Source organism: Lissotriton helveticus, chromosome 9 (assembly GCF_964261635.1).
Source record: "Lissotriton helveticus chromosome 9, aLisHel1.1, whole genome shotgun sequence".
In the NCBI taxonomy this organism is placed as follows: domain Eukaryota; kingdom Metazoa; phylum Chordata; class Amphibia; order Caudata; family Salamandridae; genus Lissotriton; species Lissotriton helveticus.
In genome coordinates, this window is record NC_136070.1 from 9,956,675 (window position 1) to 9,979,422 (window position 22,748).

At 46.1% G+C, this 22,748-nt stretch overlaps 1 protein-coding gene and 1 long non-coding RNA gene across 5 annotated transcripts in view; one reads left to right on the forward strand and one right to left on the reverse strand.

Moving 5' to 3' along the window:
- Positions 1-22,748, reverse strand: part of LOC144780855 (uncharacterized) — an 800,768-nt gene that overhangs the window by 230,415 nt on the left and 547,605 nt on the right. For all 4 annotated transcript variants that reach the window (XR_013600814.1, XR_013600816.1, XR_013600815.1 and 1 more), the window contains one exon: positions 10,635-10,705. This is a non-coding gene — a long non-coding RNA (uncharacterized LOC144780855). The remainder of the gene's footprint in view (positions 1-10,634; positions 10,706-22,748) is intronic.
- The window catches only part of LOC144780851 (uncharacterized), a 300,811-nt gene that overhangs the window by 33,218 nt on the left and 244,845 nt on the right, over positions 1-22,748 (forward strand). The gene's annotated exons all lie outside the window — the stretch shown is intronic.

Below are 22,748 nucleotides of genomic sequence, written 5' to 3' on the forward strand. Positions count from 1 at the left end.
GATGTAGGGGGCCTGAAATTTACCGATTCGGTAAATCTAGATGTAGGTGGCACTGAAAACAGTGCCACAGGCCCTTAAGAATTCGTTATTTACCACAAAATTCTATTGTGTGGTAAACAACGAATTCCTGTGTACATGCACATCTGTGCATGTACACCTGTGCCATGTGGCACACATACATGCCCTAAGGGCATGTATGCGTGTCACATGGTACACAAGCCAGAATCAGGGGTGCAACAGGGTGTCAAATTAACACCCTGTCCCCCTTGACAAATCGGTAATTTTACCGAATCTGTATTTACCGATTCGGTAATTGACATTGATTCCTACGGGCCTCAAATCCCAAAGGAATCAATGGCAATTACCGAATCGTTAAATACCGATTCGGTAATTACCGAATCATACCGATTCGGTAAAAATTACCAAATAATTTCCTACATTTCATTTACCGAATCTAGAATACCGAATCGGTAAATTTCGGTATTCTAGAGTCGGTAAATAAGATTTGCCTACATCGGGCCCTTGATTATTTACTCTAGCCAAAGGAAGCGGAATGGACTATGATTCCTTTTCCCTCTCTTGATTTTGGATCATGTCCTTTTCACTCATATTTTCATATCCGCTATACTGTTTAAAAACTAAAAGCAACCTTTAGTAGTAAGCATGCACAGACTCCTTGCTTTCCTCATGTGTTCTATCAATTTTTACCCTATCTGTTTCTTTCAGGGAAAATGTATCCTTCAAGAACGTAATCCCATGCACATACTTTCTCATCACATCTGGGCTTGGTGCTCCCATTTTGTCATCTCTAGGGTACTCCTTCTCCAGCCAGTCAACAGTGATTTTACAATATGTCCACAAATAAGCAGGGACAACGATTTCAAAATAATCCGTCCAAATCTACCCACAATACTTTCGAAACCTTCACAAATCTATCTAGTTGTCAATACCATTCCACAGGCTTTTTTTCTCTCAACCTAGGAAAATCATTTGTGAATGACAGTATATCCTGTCTAGACCACGGGACGTGTACATAACCTCCTCCCGTGATCTCCCTCATTGGGCATTCTACTACTAATGGTTCCTTTTCCCTTACCGGAAAAGCAAGTGTTGCTTTATCAGCTGTTCCTTCTTTCCTTCTTATCCACCTACTTCTCCACCTGTCCACATCTCTCCATCTTCTCAGTAACACAGTTAGTTCCTTCACTTGGGTTAACCTTCATGAGGTGTTCAGATTCTCTATATCCTTTTCAGTAAAATCTACTCTTTATCTACTCTTTATGCAATCCCTTGTTCTTTGCAAAATCTCCTCCTAATTTGTTCGCTGCTTCCTCTAGTTTCTCATGTAAATTCTTGGCTCTCCATGTTATGCTTTTACACATAAACATGAGCTCTTCGTCCTGATAGGTTTTTAGTCGATCTCTACCAATAGTCCCCAAAATCAGTTCCTCCATGTCTATTATTAACTTCAGCACATCCAAGGGTTGTGGTTCGGCATCTTTATTCTGCAAACTCTTTACCCAATCACTTAATTAATCTGGGGACTGACCCACAGGGGTCATAGTTAACCTCATTCTGTCTAAAATTCTCTCTGGGGTTACAGTCGTTGACTCTGCTACCATAGGAGTCCGATTTACTGGACTCTAATTTATGGTCAGATTTGTAGGCGGACCTAATCTAGATGGACCAGCAAAATCCTTCATCTCATTTTCAGGAATTATCCCTTCTCTTGCCCTTTGCATTCCATGATTAAATGGAATGGTTAAGGAATGGTCGTCCCTCTTTTGGTTCTCGATTACCGGCCCTATTGTTACTGGCACAGTCACATCTTCCATGTTCTTCATCAATTCTCTTATTTTGTCAGTTAATTCTCCCGTAGTTCTGGCTAATTCAACTGTATTATCATTATCAAGCCTCACCGTCTGTAGTGTTTCTGATCTGTTAAATGAATTGTTTATCCCTGAATTTGTTGAAAGCTGTTCTGGACTTTGATTCATCACAGTTTCCTTTGGCAGGGCATTTGGTGTCACCTCTGCAGAATCCTGTTGATGTGGAGGTGGTCTCCTATTTAAAATGTCTTCCAGCAACTCATCATCTGTATCCCTCACTCCATACCCATACCTTTCTGACACTGCGTGTTTTCTTTGCTCAGTAGACTGTTTCCCCGTAATTTCATCAACTGTTCTAGCAGGAAACATTCCATCAGTCATATTAGCATGCCGCCAACGTCCCATTCGTTCTTCATGATTTAAAACCCATACTCTACCATAACTATGACTGTAATTCTTTACACCTCTGTGTCTCTCTCTTTCATACATTTCATCTTCCCATTCACCTAACGCTTCAAATTGAGTTGGACTAGGTCTAAGTTCCAGTTTCATCATTCTTCCTCTCAAATTTCAAATCACAGCTGTGCTAAACGATCTGTTCTCTGGAAAAGCCAAAATGCCATCGTCTTTAGTATATTTCACCCAATTGTCTAACCATATACAAGTATGATAGCCATATTTCACCATCATATAAGATGCTGGTGTTTTCGGTGGAGGAAATACCTTTCCTTCCCTAGTCACAATAGGTTTGTCTTTCTTGAAAAGATTTTTAAGTTTCCCGAACCATGACGTTTTCTCTGGTTCACCGTAATACATTTTTACTCTTTTATGTTATCAAAACACACAATTCCTTTGCCAATTGACTCTTCTTAATGCTTCGCGTGTCTGACCTATCCCAGCGCGTCTCACACCAACGGATCAATCAGAAAGCTCTACATCACTCCTACACTGACCTATTCCAGTGCGTCTCACACCAACGCATCAATCAGAAAGCCCTCTGCTCTTCCGCAACTGGCCAATAGCAGCGCGGTCATTTTGACGTCAGTTCTACTCCTGCTTCTGCCGATCTCTCCTTTACAAAATTTATATGCACAAAATTTCTTAACCTTTTTCTTTTCACTAAAATGCTTAGATTCAACGTAAAATACACTTCCATTGTCTGTTTCTCTAGACAAAAAGGATAGCTTATTCAAACTTACAAGAATATGTTCAATAAGTGTAGGACTTCCCTCTACCTTACCCTTCTCTAACGCAAGAGGCAAACCTGTTTCTCTGGGGATAAAACACATGTGGAGACTATACTGTTCCTGGGAATTAAGGCCAAAGATTCACAAGAGAACCTGTTGCTATTTCACACACAGAAATGTCCCTAACATAACACACCGTCCTGTGTTATCACCAAATTAGAATCAGACGATGTGCAATTCCAGGTAACTTCTCTTGCCACACGTGTCCACTTCCTACTTCCCGAAAGCTTCAAAATTCTGACTACACAAAACGTGATACAAGACTCAACATAGAGTGTTAGACATGAAAATAATCAATAATCAATAATCACCAAACTAATCAATAATAACCATCAGTCTGCTACCAAGTAATTGATCCAGCGTGGCTAAAATAAAATTTCTACAACACAAATCCAGGAAACATTCCCGCTGACTAACTCTTAGTCATACTCACATCCCTGGGGCCTATAGCACCGAAAACACACGCAATCATTTGCTCTACTGGATCTGTAAGCTGCTGGATTAGACGGGGTACCTTATTAAAGCTGTCAGAGAATCACAATATAGACTTTATATACACTATATACAATAATTTGGATCCTGACTGCCTTTAGCATCAAGGTACTCCGCCATTTGGTCGATGAACCAACTAGTTGAGTAAGTTGATGGTGATCAAGTTCAGCTCAACCACATTTAAAGCTTTTATACATTTATAATCAGTTTATATTAAAGAACTGCAGAGTCGTATTTCAATGTTAAAACATTAATTTATCTTAAAGAATTTGAGCAAAATGAGATTAGGCTTTATTAGACAGTTTCTTTGAAATATTCATAGAAAAATCGAGGTCTTTTAAGAAAAAGGAATTTAGGAAAGTTTTAGAAAATGAAAAGGGGAAAAACGATTATTACCCTTTAGCCTAAGTCGATGATGAGAATGGTCTACCAGGAAGGCTGATGAACCGCAGGTTTCATAATGGGACTCCCAAAGCTGACTGACTAACCCTATAATCTCCTCCGCACATCCCAAGGGTCTGTTCCCGCAAAGTTCTGGCGCAGTCAAAGTTCAGAGTCCATGAACGACAGAGTCTCTCACAGCATCAGGATAGGGTGAATGTAATGTCGGCTCAAAAATATCAGAATGGACCCCTATTATACTCTATTCCTTGGCTAACTACACACAAAAGTTGCAATCTTTCGGGGCACGAGTCACAGGGATTGGTCAGTTAGGATGAGGTGACAGTCTCCCCATCGCCCTCCTAGTTCAAACCGGTTTGATCATGTATGTCAAAAGGTGACCAAATGTCTTTCAATGTCTTTGCAACATTTACTGCAAGGCCCACTGTAAACATCTCCTCTCCTTAGTTCCCAGGCATAGCATTTTGAACTTTTGGCACAGTTTAAATTTTCAGGCCCGCTGGTTTTGTCCTTGCTCCCTCCTACCCATTTTAGGTATTACCTATGATGGAGCGGGTAGAACAAAAACTTTTGTACACCTACTCTAATTTGCGTAAAATTAACTTAACTAATCATTCTAACCCTAATTCAGTAATCTGTTTGATGTGTACTTGATACTAATTCAACCTTTTGCACCTAAGTAAACACCCTTTACACAAAACTGCATGGCATAGCTAATAAAGCGAATTAAGTACTCAAACTGATCTTAGAATGTGTTAAAATAGTAAGTAACACGAAATGTGCATGTTCTGTGTTGCTTTGTGACTGTATTGTTGCCCAAGATGTCAAACGATGAGTATTATGGCCTTAATGTTGCTTTTTGCTAGAAAAATACTAAAACGCCTTGGGTTTAGTATGGGGTTAAACATTAGTACTACATTTCCATATTCAAATTTCTGATTTTATTGATTTTCACCTTGTTAACATTTGGGCCTATTAAGCCATGCAAATCCAAGATGGCGTTGGGAGAGCCACATGCTACGCTGAGCGCATGGTATTTCCGCGCATGACCAGATCACCTCAGAGGTCACGTGGTCGGTGAACCATTGACATCGCGTTCCCAACCAAGGTCGATTTTGCTGTGGACTTGTCCCCGAGCCGAAGATGAGCATATGAGAAATTGTGCAAAACAAAGAATGGAACCTGTCAATGGAGCTGTATTCATCGAAAAGATACATTTTCTGCTTCCCACATGGGAATCGAATGAACTATTGCTCTTTGGAACCTTTGTGCTAAGTCACCATGTAAAACCAGTTTGAGCTGGGAAGAGGGAAAAGGACTGTCGCAACCCTCTAAACCAGCCAATCGGAACATTGGTCAGCCCCTCAAGTTGCCACTTTAGTATGAAGTAAGACAGGGAAAGGTATAAGCAGCCCCTCATTTGTCATACCGCATTTGACCCTTTTCATTTCCTCGCTCCACTCTGCCGGACTGCGTTTTACTGTGGATTGCTGAACAGACTTTGTCATTTTAGTAAACTTTATTTTAGATTATTGGCGCATTTTCCAATTATTTGTTCTGTTGGTGGGATCCCTGAGGGTCAGGCAGTCAGCTTATGGGAAGTCCTTTCCAGTGATTGCCGGTGTCCATTTCAACCGAGTTATCATCTTCTGCTCATGGGTAATTGAATGATTTGCAATCTAGTCATGTTTCCTCTTAAATTCTATTTTCTAATGCTCATTTCATGAATAAATCTGATTTCTATTATAAAATAAATTAAAGACCTAATGATTTCTGCTAAGATTTAGATAAACTTGGATTTGATCTAACTTAAACCCGAGTTTGTGATTTAAATATTATAAATATAAAATGCTTCCAAGACTTGGATTGGCGAAATAGCATGTCTATATCCAATAACACCATCAATCAATCCAACTAGTAGGTCCATTGACCGAAAAGTGGAGTGCCCTGATGCAAACGTCAGGATTTCTGAAAGTTTAAATAACGTGTATATATTGAGAGTAGATACAAAATCCTGATAGATAATAAGGTATCCACATGTCCAGCAGCCCTTCTCCTAAGCACAGATTCTAGAGTGCCGTGTGATTGCGCTGAGTGTTGGTGTTATGGGCCCCATCAGCTGTCTGTATGAATGACTGATCTATGAAGTGAGTCTGTGACAAAAGGAGATTTGTAAATTGACCCATTTGCACTGGATCAGATTTCCTGGTAGTGGAGAGGATAGTTATTATTGTTTTGGTTTGGTGATTATTGGCTTTATGAGGACTAACACTTTATGTTGAGTATTGTCTATGTTATGTGTAGTCGGAATTCTGAAGCTTCCGGGAAGTAGGAAGTGAATTTGTGTTGGCGATAGAAGTCACATAGAATTGAACATTGTCTGGTTTCAGGATTCGCGATAACACTGAATTGTTTTATGGTAGGGAAATATCTGTATGAGTGTATTGACTGAAGTAGCATCCGGTTTCCTTGTGAAACTCTAGCCTTAATTCTCAGGAGCATTATAGTCTCCACATGTGTCTTATCCCCAGAGAAACGGGTTTGCCTCTTGCTTGTTAGAAGGGTAAGGTAGAGGGAAGTGCTACTTTATCGACGAAACGAGAACATTCTGTGGTTGGGTAGAGGTAAGCGCTGCCTACTGGAAAGACAGGATTCTTGTGTAATTGAATAAAGCTACCTCTTTGATTTAACGAAACAGACAATGGAGATGTGTTTATGTTGTTACTAACAGATTTTGATTAAAGAAAACTGAAAAAAAGAATTGCCGATACATTTTGTAAAGGAGGGGTCAGCAGAAGCAGGAGCAGTAGCTAGAGCTGATGTCAGAAAGACCATGCTGGGATAGGTCAGTTGCGGGAAAGACGAAAGTTTCTGTAATTGGTGTATTAGTGTGAGACTCTCTGGGATTGGAGAGTTACTGGAGTGACGTAGACGCTCCAGATAGGTGCGTTAGTGTGAGTCGCGCTAAGATTGGTCAGAAAACGTAGAAGCCGTGAAATGTGAATTACAGAGGTTATTTGATATAGATTTTTACGGGAACAACACAATGATGTTTTACAATCTGCATGAGAAGGAGAAGCAGTCATGGCTTGGGAAAATAAAAGCGCTGTTTAAGAAAGATAAGCCGATTGTGACTAGAGAAGGACAGATACTTCCCCCACCGAAAACGCCTGCATCTTTTATGGTGACGAAATATTGGTATCAAACCTGCATTTGGTTGGAAAATTGGGTTAAATACACTAATAATATTAATAGGCACATTTATAAAGCGCATGGTTACAATCGGCCAGTGTGTCCCCGCGCTGCGGTGCACCTGCCCAGATTGCCACAGCCTAACCTCGTCAGTCCTAACTATCCCTGGGGAAGAGATGCATTTTCAAATGTTTCCTGAGACACAAGGGAAGTCTGTTCCATTGCTGTGGCAGCCAGAAAGCGGAAGGAGCGCCCACCCATCCTTGCTCTCTTAATAGCGGGATCGCACACCAGACCCGTCCCTCATGATCTCAGTTGGCGTGCTGGGAGATAAGGAGTGAGTAACTCAGACAGGTAGGAAGGAGCCATCCCCTGATTAATAGAGTGGCAGATGCACAGTGCCTTGAACAAGACTCTCTCTTATCGGCAGCCAGTGGAGGAGAGCCAGCGCTGCTTTCGAGGAGGCCCTCCTAGAAGCATGAGAACCAGACGAGCAGATGCGTTCTGTACACCCTGACGTCTGGGTATGCTCAGACGTGAGTCCCATGCACTCCACACTACTGGAGTCAAGCTATCCTGGCTGAAGACTGCTGATAGCCAGAAACCGGTCCTAGGATGCTTGATTCTGGTCCAGGAAAGACATGGCTTGGCAGTTGGGGCTGGACTGTTCCCATGAGGCACAGGGTCATGGCTAATTTGCATACGGCCATGTCTGAACTGGGGTGGTGTGGAGTGCAAATAAAACGATGGATTTAGGCCCATATCTCTGTACTGGGGTGAATGTATGACATTGTTCTGCATTCTGTCCATCAACTGTTGTTTTTGCATTTGTCACCCCGAGTGGGCTGGGTATGCTCAGACGTGAGTCCCATGCTCTCCACACCACTGGAGTCAAGCTATCCTGGCTGAAGACGGCTGATAGCCGGAAACCGGTCCTAAGATGCTTGATTCCAGTCTAGGAAAGACATGGCTTGGCAGCTCGGGCTGGACTGTTCCCATGAGGCACAGGGTCAAGGCTGATTTGCATATGGCCATGTCTGAACTGGGGTGGTGTGGAGTCCAAAAAAAGATGGATTTAGTCCCAGATCTCTGTACTGGGGTGAATGTATGACATTGTTCTGCATTCTGTCCATCAACTGTTGTTTTTGCATTTGTCACCCTGAGTGGGATGGGTATGCTCAGACGTGAGTCCCATGCTCTCCACACCACTGGAGTCAAGATATCCTGGTTGAAAACGGCTGATAGCCAGAAACCGGTCCTAGGATGTTTGATTCCGGTCCAGGAAAGACATGGCTTGGCAGTTCGGGCTAGACTGTTCCCATGAGGCACAGGGTCAAGGCTGATTTGCATATGGCCATGTCTGAACTGGGGGGGGGTGTGGAGTGCAACAAAACGATGGGTTTAGGCCCAGATCTCTATACTGGGGTGAATGTATGACATTGTTCTGCATTCTGTCCATCAGCTGTTGGTTTTGCCTTCATCACCCCGAGTGGGATGGGTATGCTCAGACGTGAGTCCCATGCTCTCAACACCACTGGAGTCAAGCTATCCTGGCTGAAGACGGCTGATAGCCAGAAACCGGTCCTAGGATGCTTGATTCCGGTCCAGGAAAGACATGGCTTGGCAGTTCGGGCTGGACTGTTCCCATGAGGCACAGGGTCAATACTGATTTGCATATGGCCATGTCTGAACTGGGGTGGTGTGGAGTGCAAAAAAACGATGGATTTAGGCCCAAATCTCTGTACTGGTGTGAATGTATGATATTGTTCTGCATTCTGTCCATCAACTGTTGTTTTTGCATTTGTCACCATGGAGTCTAAGCACACATTTTGTTGTTGCACCCAGGTAAAGAATATTACCCTAATTCAGGCGCGATGTTACCAGGGCATGAACCATGGTCTTTCTGGCAGCGGTAGGCATCATGCCCATGGTTTTGCGAATTCCCATCAGGACTGCAAAACATGCCTGGTTTGGTACTCAAAAGAGAGCTTTGCGTTCAGCCTTACCCCCAGCTTCTTCGCCTAAGCGCAGGGCGTAGGGGTGGACCCCAAACTCTGGGTCCACCAGGCCGATGACCACTCCGACGGGGCTCTCCCCACCACAAGCACCTCGGTCTTTTTGCCGTTAAATTTCAGGCAGTTGTTATCCATCCATGAGGCCAGCTCTTGCAAGCATGCCACGAAATTGGAGACTGCCGTGTCCTGTGCCTGTGTCAGGGAGACCACCAATTGAGTGTCATCGGCATAAGACACAACCCTGATCCCAAACTCATCAGCAATCTCCGCTAATGGAGCAACATAAAGATTGAACAGGGTCGGGCTCAGGGTCGATCCCTGCGGCACCCCCTGTCTCAGTTTGATGACTTTCGAATATTGGTTGCCCTGTCTCACCTGAAACCTGCGCTCTGTCAAAAATGATTTCATCCAACTCAATGCACTGCCAGACACACCTCCTTTCCTCAGACATTGCACCAGAGTGTGGTGGGCAACAGTGTCAAAGGCGGCACTTAAATTCAACAGGATTAAGGCCGCAGTCTGACCCCATCGACATATTGCCTAATGGATTCCGTAGCAAAAATCAGGGCAGATTCCGTCGAATGACAGGCCCAGAATCCAAACTGAGTGGGGTGCAGGAGGTTGAATTTCCCAATATGTGCCGTAAGCTGCATGTTTACCACTTTCTCCTCAACCTTTGCAAAGTATGACAAAAGAGCAATTGGACGCAAATTGTCCAGTTGGTGTCAGGTCCGGCCAGGTTAATTCCCCAATATGTCTCAAGTTCCTTCCTGTGGGTTGCAAGGGACCTCTTAGGCGTTATTTTCGATCTAGTAAGAGGCTTCCATTCAGGTGGTCTTCGCTATTGTTATTCAAACAGATGAATTCCTTTCGGCAGAACTTCAAGATGGCTGCCAGAGAGGATTCCGAGATTGGCAGTCTAGTGTTCAACCTCTTCTCCAAGCGCAATTGTGCTCGCGGTTTCAATCGCGGCAAACTGCTCACTTCAGCTGAACATTAACGAGAAACGGTCGCAGTGATTCCTGCGGCGTTCTCTGAACTTTTCTTTCCGTATCCGTGAGTACCGCTGACATACTACTTTTCCTTGAAGACAGGCTGAGACAGCGGTAAACCAATTTTAGTTTCCAGTAGAAAGAAGTATTTCTGAAGGAACTTTTCTGGAAGTCGAGTTCAGTCAGGATTGGACTGAAAACCCCACAGACTATTTATGTTTGTTAGCGCTTGACAGAGAATTATTTGCAGGCGCATAAGACAATGAACTATTCAGTTTTAGTTGTGCTCCCAGCACAGAGTCCACATTTTTGAGCTGCGATATGGAGCAATATCGTTGAACTGATAACAGAGACTAGAGAGTATTTACTACAATTTTGTTGCTACGGTGAGCCAGCAAAGAACCACAAGAATTCCACAAGTAGGTGTAGTGTTATATATATATATATATATATCGGGATACTTACCAACGTTTCCAAGCTTGCTGCCAAAGAGATCTTCCAGGAGCTTGCAGAGACTTCCTTCATCTGTGTATGTTCTAGGAAAGAAAAGACAGTAAACATTTAGTCAACTGCCAGGTAATGAAGGGTAACATAGTAAAGAAATAGTGACATATAGTAAAAGTAAGAAGTGGAATTAATTTGTCCGTGCTTCTGTATTGTGTCATTTACTAGTTGTAGGAACTGGGGTCACCAGTTCCCCGGGGAGTAGCTTGGCGCGAGCAGGCAGGCACCCGAAAGCTTAGGTGTAAAGTGACTATACAGCACACACATCCACTGAGACAGGAAACGCACACAATGACTGACACCACACCAGTACGTTTGAGTAAAAATCAATAAGCTTTTATCTAGAATCAGAATCAGGGTAATCAATATTCAAGGTACCAATATATCATCAAAGCATTTCATCAGGGGAGTAAAGGGAGCAGTTCATTAATCAATATAGCATGTCGCAATAACCATTTAATTAGAGGAATAAACGCTTCATTACTCCGCAATAAACATTTCATGGAGTAACTAAAGGCACTCAGGAAACACTGCATTAGGCAGGAGTATAAGACATTTCATCAAAGATCAGGCAACATCTCATTAGGTAAGAGTAAAACATTTCGTCAGGCAGGAATAAACATTTCATTTAACCTGGGTAGCATTAGCTCTCTCAAACAGGATTTCCTTAGGCAAAAATAACCAGCTCATCAGGCAAGGATGAGCATTTCATGAAGCAAGAATAAGCATTTCATCAGGCAAGAATGACCACAGTTCCTGGGGCAAAAACAACTTTTCCCTAATCAGGGCCTGGCAATAGGAACTATTCCCCATCCAGGGGTTAACTTTTATCAATTGAGGCCCCCACAGTGTCTTTTGGGGCCCTGGCCCAGTTCCAGTGCTTAAAGTGGGCCAACTAGGGCCAACGGGGCCCAGCAACAGTCTTCCCCAGGGGAGGGGCGAACTCAGGGCCTTCTCGCGGCCTACCGCCCTCCTACCCGGAGGTTTACCTTGAATCTTCGGCCCCCTCTGGGCCCTTGCGGCGTGCTGTGGGCAGATCGGGGACTCGCTCTCCCCGGAGCTCCTCTCGCTAGCAGTGCGGGCTTCCTAGCAGTGCCCGGGATCAGCAGGGGTTACATAGGGCCGGTCCCGGGCCCTCCGACTGCTCCTGAGGCCCTGGGACCAATTGCAGCAGGCCTCGGTGAAGGTGCGCCCGCAGCCGCCAATGGCAGTGCGGCCTGCGGGGGTGCTGTGGTAGTGCCCAATCGCAGAGCGGCGGGGGCGTAGTCTCTCCCGACGCCCCCATCACGTAAGGCAGGCAGAGGCTTCAGGCCTTGTCGGGCCTAGTGCAGCCTGTTCCCGATTCCGGCGGCCCTCTCCCTGTACCGGGGGCCGCCGCAAGGTTACCGGCAGCCGCGGAGCCCACTCCAGGGGAAGCACTCATGACACAGCAATAAGGGCAGAGTTCCGGACGCCTCAGCGGTACTCCTCTGATGTGGCGCCCGGCCGCAGCGGTGACGGCAACGGCGCGGGGATTGGAAAGACGCTCCAGGTGCTCACAGCAGGCACATGTGGTCATCCTGGGCGGCGGCGGTGAGTGGCCCCAATTAGCGCCTCCATGCAGAGCGCTTAGAAGCAGGATGGAGGCCGAAGCGCCGCGGGGGTCACAGCAGGTGTGAGAAGTGCAGCGCGTTACAGGGGGCACAGCAGGGGAGCGCTGGATAGGCAACACAGACAGTTCAGGCGGTTTAACCATGGGGATGAGGCAGTCCCAGCAGATAGGCAGTTCAGGGTGCTAGCGCAATGAGAGCGATTAGCCAGCAGTCCAGGCGAGGCAGGACAGCAAAGGGGATCGGCCGGGCAGGTAGTCCAAGTAGTTTAGCAGGGGAGATGAGGCAGGACAGCGCAGGGGAACAGGTTAAGACCAAGGGGGGGCAGGGATGGCACAGCCCAGTACCTGGTTGATCCCCAGCAGTCCTTGTTAGCACAGGTAGGTAGTTTCTCGGCGCTAGATGGTTCCTGCGCCCTTCTGAAGTAGATTCTTGGAAGGGGGGTTGAGCTGGAGGCTGATGGCTTAGCAGGTCACTGCAGATGGTCCCTGGGTTCCCCTCCCGCCGGGCCAGATAAGTGGGCTAGCCCAGTGTTCCTTACTCAGCTTGGAAGGCAGCACCTAAGCCCTGTCACTCCGAGTGGTATAGGTCCCTGTCTAGGCCCTACCGCCTAAGTCTCCTGCGTAGGTTCCCCCAGGTCAGTGATACCCCAACTGACTAAACATTTCCCGCCTTTCCTTATATATGACCAGGTCAGGTGACCACACTCTTAGGCGGCAAAAAGCAGACCCCTCCCCTATTCTGGAAGGTTCCAGGAGCTTCCCTACTCTAGCTATGGGAGAAAAAGGAAGGCTGGTGTTGCAACAATGTTTAGGGTCCCAGCCAGCTCCTGGCAACTAGGGTGCTACTAAAAAAACACTCTGCAGTAGCAGGGGCCTGTGGCAGCCATGTTGGAGGAAGAGAGCACCTGCACCTTAGCATTGATTAGCAATGGTAAGGCGCCCAGAGACCTAAGGCCAACGAAAAAGAGGGTGGCAAAAGGCAAGGATGATCAAAATAGGGAAAGACCACCCTAGGGCTGACAGGTCTAACATGCTTCCCCCCCCAGCCGAAAGTGGGGAGAGCTACCCAACCTCTGGGGAGTTCTCGTCACTAAGGCGGAAAAACCGGGAGAGACCATCAGCATTGGCATGGTCAACTCCGGGCCGATGTTCCACCCGAAAGCCCATCCCCTGTAGGGAAATGTACCACCTTAGTAACTTGGGATTTTCGCCTCTCATCTGCATGAGCCAGCGAAGAGGTCGGTGGTCTGTCTGGATCAGGAAGTGAGAGCCAAAGAGGTATGGCCTCAACTTCTTCAAGACCCAGAACACAGCGAAGGCTTCTCGCTCGATCGTGCTCCACCGTTGTTCCCTGGGGAGGAGCCTTCTGGAGATAAAGGCCACAGGTTGGTCTTGGCCGTTGTTGTTCAGTTGCGAAAGCACAGCGCCTACGCCGTGCTCAGAGGCGTCCGTCTGCACAATGAATTCCTTCGAGAAGTCAGGTGTTGCAAGCACCGGAGCGGTGCACATCGCGCTCTTCAGGGTCTCGAATGCCTCTTGGCAAGCAGCCGTCCAGATCACTTTTCGTGGCTGCTTTTTGGACGGCAAATCAGTCAAGGGGACTACGATGGTACCATACCCCTTGACAAACCGGCGGTAATATCCAGTGAGACAGAGGAAAGCTCGGACCTCAGTTTGGGTTTTGTGGGGCTCCCAGGCCATGATGGTCTCAATTTTGGTCTGGAGGGGTTGCACCTTACCCCCCGCCCACCAGGTGTCCCAGGTAGACGACAGATCCCTGTCCAATCTGGTACTTGCTAGCCTTGATGGTCAGGCCAGCACGTTGCAGAGCTTGTAGCACACCCTGGAGATGCTGCAGATGGTCCTCCCAGGTGCTACTGAAGACAGCTATGTCATCCAGGTACGCCGCTGAGAAGGACTACAGGCCAGACAGCACCTGGTTCACCAACCGCTGGAAAGTGGCAGGAGCATTCTTGAGCCCAAAGGGCATCACCCTAAATTGAAAGTGGCCCTCAGGGGTGGAGAACGCTGTTTTCTCCTTTGCTCCGTCGGCCATAGCAATCTGCCAGTACCCTGATGTTAAGTCGATGGTGCTGAGGTACCGGGTTGCTCCCAGCCGGTCAATCAACTCATCTGCCCGTGGGATCGGGTGAGCGCTGTTTTGGTGACAGAGTTCAATCCCCGATAATCCACACAGAACCGAAGTTCTGGTGCGGTGCCCGGTGGGGCCGTTTTCGGCACCAACACTACCGGGCTAGCCGAAGGGCTGCTGGAAGGCTCGATCACCCCCAGCTCCAGCATTTTGGCCACCTCACCCTGGGTGCTGATCTTAACTTTATTGGACAGCCGGTAAGAGTTGGTTTTTACAGGTGGGCTGTCCCCTGTGTCCACATCATGGGTACACAGATGTGTGATTCCAGGTGTGAGGGAGAACAACGAGGCGTACTGCTCCAACACCTGGCGGCAGTCCCTCTGTTGCTCTGGGGTCAAGGATGGGGAGATGACCACGCCCTCCACCGATCCATCCTTCTCCTGGGCCGCCAGAAGGTCAGGAAGAGGCTCACTCTCTTCCTCCTCGCTCCCATCCGTCACCATGAGGAGAGCAAGCTCAGATCGCTCATGGTGGGGCTTCAGGCGGTTGACGTGGAGCACCTGATGGGGATGTCGGGGGCTTTCCAATCAACAACATAGGTAGTCTGGCCTCGTCGCTCCACAATTTTATACGGACCAGTCCACCGGTCCTGGAGGGCACTAAGCTCCCCAGTCTCCATGACCCTCACTTTCTGTCCAGCGTCCAACTCCACCGTTCGAGCGTTGCGGTCATACCACTCATTCATGACAGTTTGACTAGCCTCCAGGTTGTCTGAGGCTTCCTTCCACAGTTTGGCCATCTGGCTGCGGAATGCCAGCATGTAGCTGACGATATCTCGGGGAAGCTTCTTCGAAGTCTTCTCCAACCCCTCCTTCACCCGGCTGAGGGGCCCCCTAACGGGGTGGCCATAGAGCAGCTCAAAAGGGCTGAACCCGACTCCCTTCTGTGGCACCTCGCAGTACGAAAACAGCAGGCAAGGGAGGAGGACGTCCCACTTCCGCCTCAAGTCCTCTGGCAGGCTCTGGATCATCCCCTTCAGAGTCTTATTAAAGCGCTCTACGAGCCCGTTAGTCTGGGGGTGGTAAGGAGTGGAGAACCGATAGGTTACTCCGCACTCCTTCCACATGGCCTGCATGTAGGCTGACATGAAGTTCGTGCCCCTATCTGACACCACGACCTTGGGGAATCTCTCTCGGGTAAAAATCCCCATCAGGGCCCGCGCCACCACAGGTGCAGTGATGGTCCTCAGAGGGATAGCCTCCGGGTACCGAGCGGCGTGGTCCACTAACACCAAAATGAACTGGTGTCCCGCAGAGGTCGGAGGGTCCAACGGCCCAACAATGTCAATTCCGACCCGCTCAAAAGGGGTCCCGACAACAGGGAGCGGTTCCAAAGGGACCTTCACCTTAGTCCCAGTCTTGCCACTTGCCTGGCAAGTCTTGCAGGTCTTGCAGTAGGTGTCAAAGGCAACTCTCATCCTGGGCCAATAAAAACTGCGGGACAAACCACGCAAAGGTTTTGTCCTGGCCCAGGTGTCCAGCTAAGGGTATTTCATGCACCAGTTCCAATAGGAAGGCCCGGTAGCACTGGGGGACCACTAAGGCCCTCGAGGATCCATGCACCGGAACCTTAGGCTCACTGTAGAGGAGGCCATCCTCCCACTACACAAGATTACTGCCGGTCTCTTGGTTGGTTGCTTGGGCTTCGGCCTGCCGCTGCATGCCTTCAAGTGTGAGGGACTCTCTCTGTGCCCAACAGAATTCCTCCCGGGTAGGCTCTCCTTCCACATGCCACTCGTCAAGGGTCGGCAAGTCCCCCACGGGAACAACATCCACCTCCGCGGACTCCGGGGGTACCTCCGCGGGCTCCCCATCCATCACGCGGAGCGTGTCCTCCACCACATTCTCCTCTTCACGACCAACATTGGGTTGGGCCGTTGTCTCAGGTTCCAACCCGGGTTGAGTTCCTTGCCGGGCAGCCATGGACTTCGTTACCCTCCTTTCCTTATATATGACCAGGTCAGGTGACCACACTCTAAGGCGGCAAAAAGCAGACCCCTCCCCTATTCTGGAAGGTTCCAGGAGCTTCCCTACTCTAGCTATGGGATAAAAAAGGGGGGCAGGTGTTGCAACAATGTTTAGGGTCCCAGCCAGCTCCTGGCAACTCGGGTGCTACTAAAAAGACCACTCTGCAGTAGCAGGGGCCTGTGGCAGCCATGTTGGAGGAAGAGAGCACCTGCACCTTAGCATTGATTAGCAATGGTAAGGCGCCCGGAGACCTAAGGCCAACGAAAAAGAGGGTGGAAAAAAATAAGGCAAGGGCGAAAAAAATAGGGAAAGACCATCCTAGGGCTCACAGGTCTAACACTAGTCAGGTGATATATCTGAAGGGTAGTTCAGGATAGAACACCAACCACGAGAGAACAGAAAGCCACTCGGCTAGGACAGGTAATCACTGTTTAGGTTTGAGCATTGTTACTAGAGAATATCACAGAGATTGCTAAAGTTGATCTTTTACAGGAAGAACTCATCAGAATAGTTGCAGCACCATCCAGCCAGACGAAGATGTGGCGTATCTCCTTCTCTCCCAATTCCCTTTCCCCCTCTTTGTTGCCAGAGTTGTCTATAGCCTTCGTAACGGAGTTTGGGAATTGCGGAACAGACATCGGCTCCTGCGGAAGCTAGAGATTCTGGGACAGGTACTTGACAGATTGAAGTGCCATTTCCAAAATACTTCCGCCTGGGCAAGATGGCTGAAGGAATTGATGTAAAGACTTTAGCCACAGTGTTAGAAGGAAAACAGGCACAACTTAGTGACGCTATGTCAGAGAATAAATCCCTTAGGGAGGAGGTTAGGAGGTCTAGTCGAGAAACTCAGTTTTTGCGACTAAGGTTAGATGAAATATCTGTGAGTACAGTTACGGAAGCTACAGAGAGTAGCCTCAGTCTTTTGCACCTGCTCCCTCTGCTGCAGAACTAACCACTCAATTTATTTATGCTATCTCTCCCACCATTCCTTTAGCAGCACCTGAAAGGTTTAGCGGGGATCCTCTTAAGGCGCAGATTTTTATCACTCTATGTTCTTTACACTATCTATGTAGGCCTATTCTATTTAAAGAGCATCAGGCAAAGGTGGCGTTCATGTTGTCCTATCTGAGTGGTGATGCAGCATCGTGGCCGATGTCATTGGTTAATAACAACAATGCTATTTTGTACGATTTTGTTGCCTTTAAGAAAAAAAAATTGAGAATTTTTGATAGAAGATCTGTGTCCCAAATCACTGACAATGAACTGCTAGATTTAAAACAGGGAAACAGAGAGTTGGTTGCATATCTGGTGCAATTTAATAAGTTGATTGTAGAGACCAATTGGCCAGAGGCCAAAAGAGCTTCAATTTTTTACCATGGTCTCAAGGATGAGCTAAAGGATGGTCTGGCTCAGATACCTAAGCGACCAACAGATGTTTCAGAGTTAATCAACTTAGTTCTCCAGATTGATCAGCGTCAAAGTGAGAGGAAGAATGAGCGTCGAAAAGAGATTAAATCTGTTCCCCCGTTTCGACCGATCCAGGCCTGACAATTTGAAGATCAAAGAAACTATCTCTGAAGAGGAGCCAATGCAGATTGGGTCTGTTCAAGGTCCTCTATCAAAGGAAGAGAGAGAGAGAAGGCGGATGGGCAAGATTTGCATGTATTGTGGCGATTCTGGGCATTTTGTGAAGGAATGCTCTAAGAAACCGAAGAACAATGCTCCAGTATAAGACAGGCTCCACCAGTAAAAGGGGTTGCTCTGGTGGAAGCGAAGGAAAAGTCAACTCCTGATTCTCAACATATTGCCAATACATTGCAATTTTCAGCTCCGCATTTGATTGTGGCGAGTGCAATTGAGTTTAGTGGAACCAAGTTGGCAGGCATTTCCGTCATGATTGACTCGGGAGCCACGGGCAATTTTTGTGACATAGGATTTGCTACATCGTTAGGAATCAAATTTGTCAGGAAACTAAGAGTGGAAGCTGTTCGTGTAGTGGACGGTACAAATTTGTCCTCCGGGCCCATAGTCCATGATACAAAGGAAATCAGATTAACAGGGCTAGGTAGTCATTTAAGTGTATTGAGTTTTAGCCCCATAGATGCACCACCATTTCAACTCATTTTATGCCTAACTTGGCTTACTGAACATAATCCAACTATTGACTGGGCCAAGAGAACAATTGTGATGGATTCTGAGTATTGTCAGGCTCATTGTCATCATTTAAATTCCGAACTTCCATCGGTGTCATCATCACAATACTTGGCTAGTTTCGCCAAGTCAATTTGTGTTATGGAAACACAAGAAATTCCCAGAGAATATTTGGATTTGGCAGCCGTATTTGATGAAAGAGAGGCCAATAAGTTACCTCCACATCGTGATTACGACCGTAAAATAGATCTGGAACCTGGGGTTTCACTGCCATGCAGTCGTATTTACGCTCTTTCAGAAAGAGAAAATCAACATCTCAAGGAGTATCTGGACCAGTATCTCTCTAATGGCTTCATTCGTCCTTCTCAGTCGCCGGTATCTTCTCCACTTTTTTTTATTTCCAAGAAGGATGGAAGTTTGAGGGCTTGCATTGACTATCGAGCCTTAAACTCTGTCACCACAAAAAATAGGTATCCGTTGCCATTAATATCTGAATTGTTAGATCAGGTCAAGGGAGCTCAAGTTTATACAAAACTGGATTTGAGAGGGGCTTATCATCTGATGCGCATGGCTGAAGGAGATGAATGGAAGACGACTTTCTGAACAAGACTAGGATTGTTTGAGTATCAGGTCATGCCCTTCGGATTATGCAGTGCCCCAGCTGCCTTCCAGCATTTTGTAAACGATGTGTTGAGGGAATTTTTGGACCGCTTTGCGGTAGTTTACATTGACGAAATTCTAATTTTCACTGAAAATTTGAAAGAGCATGTTCAGCATGTCCGGGCCATCCTGCAGAAGTTATTGGATCATCAACTTTTTGTAAAATTGGAGAAGTGTGTGTTTAATTCCAGTCAGGTGGAATTTTTGGGTTTTGTTCTTTCATCTGAAGGGGTTTCCATGGATGAAGCCAAGGTGAAGGCTATCAAAGAATGGCCAACTCCACAAAATGTGAAACAAATGCAGAGTTTCATTGGCTTGCCCAATTTTTACAGACGTTTCATCGAGAATTTTTGGGAGAAGGTCTCTCGGCTAACTCTTCTCTTGCGGAAAGGAACAAAATTTGATTGGATCGCAGCAACGGAGGAAGCTTTTTGTGAATTAAAGAAGGTCTTTACATCAGCCCCAGTGCTTCTGCATCCCAATCTCGAAGAGCCTTTCTTTGTTGAAGCTGATGCTTCCAATTTGGCGATTAGAGGAATTCTATCACAACAAGATAGATCTACTGGTTAGCTTCATCCTGTTGCTTTCCGGTCTCGTAAACCGACTCCGGCTGAGTGGAATTACTCCATCGCTGATAAGGAGTTATTGGCGGTCAAGGATGCTTTTCAGGAGTGGAGGAATTACTTGTTGGGCGCTCGACATGAAGTTACTGTTTTCACAGACCATTGTAATCTCCAGTTTTTAAAATCTGCTCGAACTTTGACCCCAAGACAATTGCGTTGGTCATTGTTTTTTGCGGATTATGACTTTGTGTTAACCTATAGACCTGGTTCCACCAATGGTAAGGTGGATGCCTTATCACGTCTGAATGATGGAGAGGCTTCTTCGATCTTCGAGAAGGAATTGATCATTCCAAAGGAAAAGATAATAGGTGTAATCTTGTTTCCAGATTTTGAACAGAAGCTGGATCTGGCCGTAAAGTCCTTAAATCTTACTGAGTGGAGCAAACAAGATCATGATCGGGAGATTAAGAATGGTCGACCATATTTCAAAGGCAAATTATTCATTCCTACTGATGAACTTCAAGGGCAGGTTATTCAACATGTCCATGATGATTTGCTGGCTTGTCATAAAGGGGTAAAGAAGACTTTGGAACTGATACAACGTGAATTTTGGTGGCCGACTATGGAAGCTCAGGTGGGACAACATGTTGCCTCTTGTGAGCAGTGTTTAAAGGGAAACCAGGTTAGAATGGCGCCACAAGGTTTATTACTTCCTTTGCCCCCGGCCCCTTATCCGTGGCATACTGTTCCCATGGATTTTATTGTGGAACTTCCCTCCAGTCAAGGGTTTTCTGTCATTTGGGTAGTGGTGGATTATTTTACCAAGATGAGTCATTTCATTCCCTTGAAGTCAATTCCAAATGCCACTCAATTAGCATCCTTATTCACACAACACGTAGTCAGAGCACATGGCATCCCAAAGGTGGTCATCCCTGACCGGAGCCCTCAGTTTATTTCTCACTTTTGGAGGTCTTTTTTGAAAAGATTGGATATTGACTCACGTTTGTCTTCCAGTTTCCATCCTGAGACTGATGGGCAAACGGAAAGAGTTAATCAAGAACTTGAGCAGTATTTGCGTTTGTTCGTAATGGATCATGAGGGGGAATGACCGAATATTATTTGGGCGGCTGAGTTCGCCTATAATAATGCGGAACATTCTTCTACTGGTTACTCCCCTTTCTATTTGAATTCAGGTAGACATCCAAATACCTTTGTGGGCCGACAGGAGAGTGAAGTTCCAGCAGTAGAGGAGGTGGTTCAAAATTTACAAGAGGCATATCAGCAAGCCACAGACAACCTTATCAAGGCTAAGATTTCTTACAAGAAACAGGCAGATAAAAAGAGACGCACCAGCCCAATTTATGAGCCTGGTGAAGAAGTTTGGTTATCCACTCGCATTCTGCGATTAAGGGGGAATTGAACATTTTGGCCTAAATTCATTGGTCCATTCCAAGTAGAGAAAATGGTCAATCCTGTTAGTGTACACATTCGACTTCCTCCGAGATTAGGAATGCACTCTGTGTTTCATGTTTCACTACTAATAAAGAGTCCACCCAATTTGAGAAGGAAGGGTCCTCCTAAGCCTATTTAAGTTCAGTCAGAAGAGGAGTTTGAGGTAAAGAGAATTGTAGATTCAAAGCTTAAGAAGGGAAAATTGTTCTATCTAGTGGATTGGAAAGGTTACGGTCCAGAAGAGAGAACTTGGGTGCCAAAGGGTAATCTACAGGCTCCTCGATTGATTAGGGAATTCCACAAGAGACATCCGAATAAACCCAAGGAGATGGAGGGGAGAGTTTTGGTGGGGGGTACTGTCAGGTCCGGCCGGGTTAATTCCCCAATATGTCTCAAGTTCCTTCCTGTGGGTTGCAAGGGACCTCTTAGGCGTTATTTTCGATCTAGTAAGAGGCTTCCAAACAAGTGGTCTTCGCAATTGTTGTTCAAACAGATGAATTCCTTTTGGCGGAACTTCAAGAAGGCCGCCAGAGAGGATTCCGAGGTTGGCAGTCTAGTGTTCAACCTCTTCTCCAAGCGCAGCTGTGCTCGCTCGCGGTTTCAATCGCGGCAAACTGCGCACTTCAACTGAAAATTAACGAGAAACGGTTTGAGTGATTCTTGCTGCATTCTCAGAACTTTTCTTTCCGTATACGTGAGTACAGCTGACATTCTACTTTTCCTTGAAGTCAGGCTGAGACAGCGGTAAGCAAATTTTAGTTTCTAGTAGAAAGAAGTAATTCTGAAGGAACTTTTCTGGAAGTCGAGATCAGTCAGGATTGGACTGAAAACCCCACAGACTATTTATGTTTGTTAACGCTTGACAGAGAATTATCTGCAGGTGCATAAGACAATGAACTATTCAGTTTTAGTTGTGCTCCCAGCACAGAGACCACATTTTTGAGCTGCGATATGGAGCAATATCGTTAAACTAATAACAGAGACTAGAGAGTATTTACTACAATTGTGTTGCTACGGTGAGCCAGCAAAGAACCACAGGAATTCCACAAGTAGGTGTAGTTTTATATATATATATATATATATGCACTTATGTTTATTCCCAATACCCATGAAAACAATATTTCTTGGTATTGTTACATAATATGAATACTCAGTGTCCTTGTTGCTGCTATCCGCACATGGCTAGGCATATAGTATATACAAAATATACAGTAGGATGTTTCAGGCTGATCTTTGGCAATGATTGGGAATATTTATGTTTTAAAACATTTTATGTATTTATATGTTTTATCATTATTCTAAATTGCCACTGTAATTTTACCTGAATTTGTGCATTGATACCTATGGGGCTGTTATTTATATATTTATATATTTTTATATTTGTATATAGATATAGTGACTTGATTTCACGCTTGCCTCTATTTGAAAGTCTTTTTACACATTATGTGTCAATTGTGTTAGTAATTTTACCATGTCTATTGTACCGGCTCTTTTGCACTTTAAAAACGGCACGCCAGCCCCCATGACGGTGTCACGTGA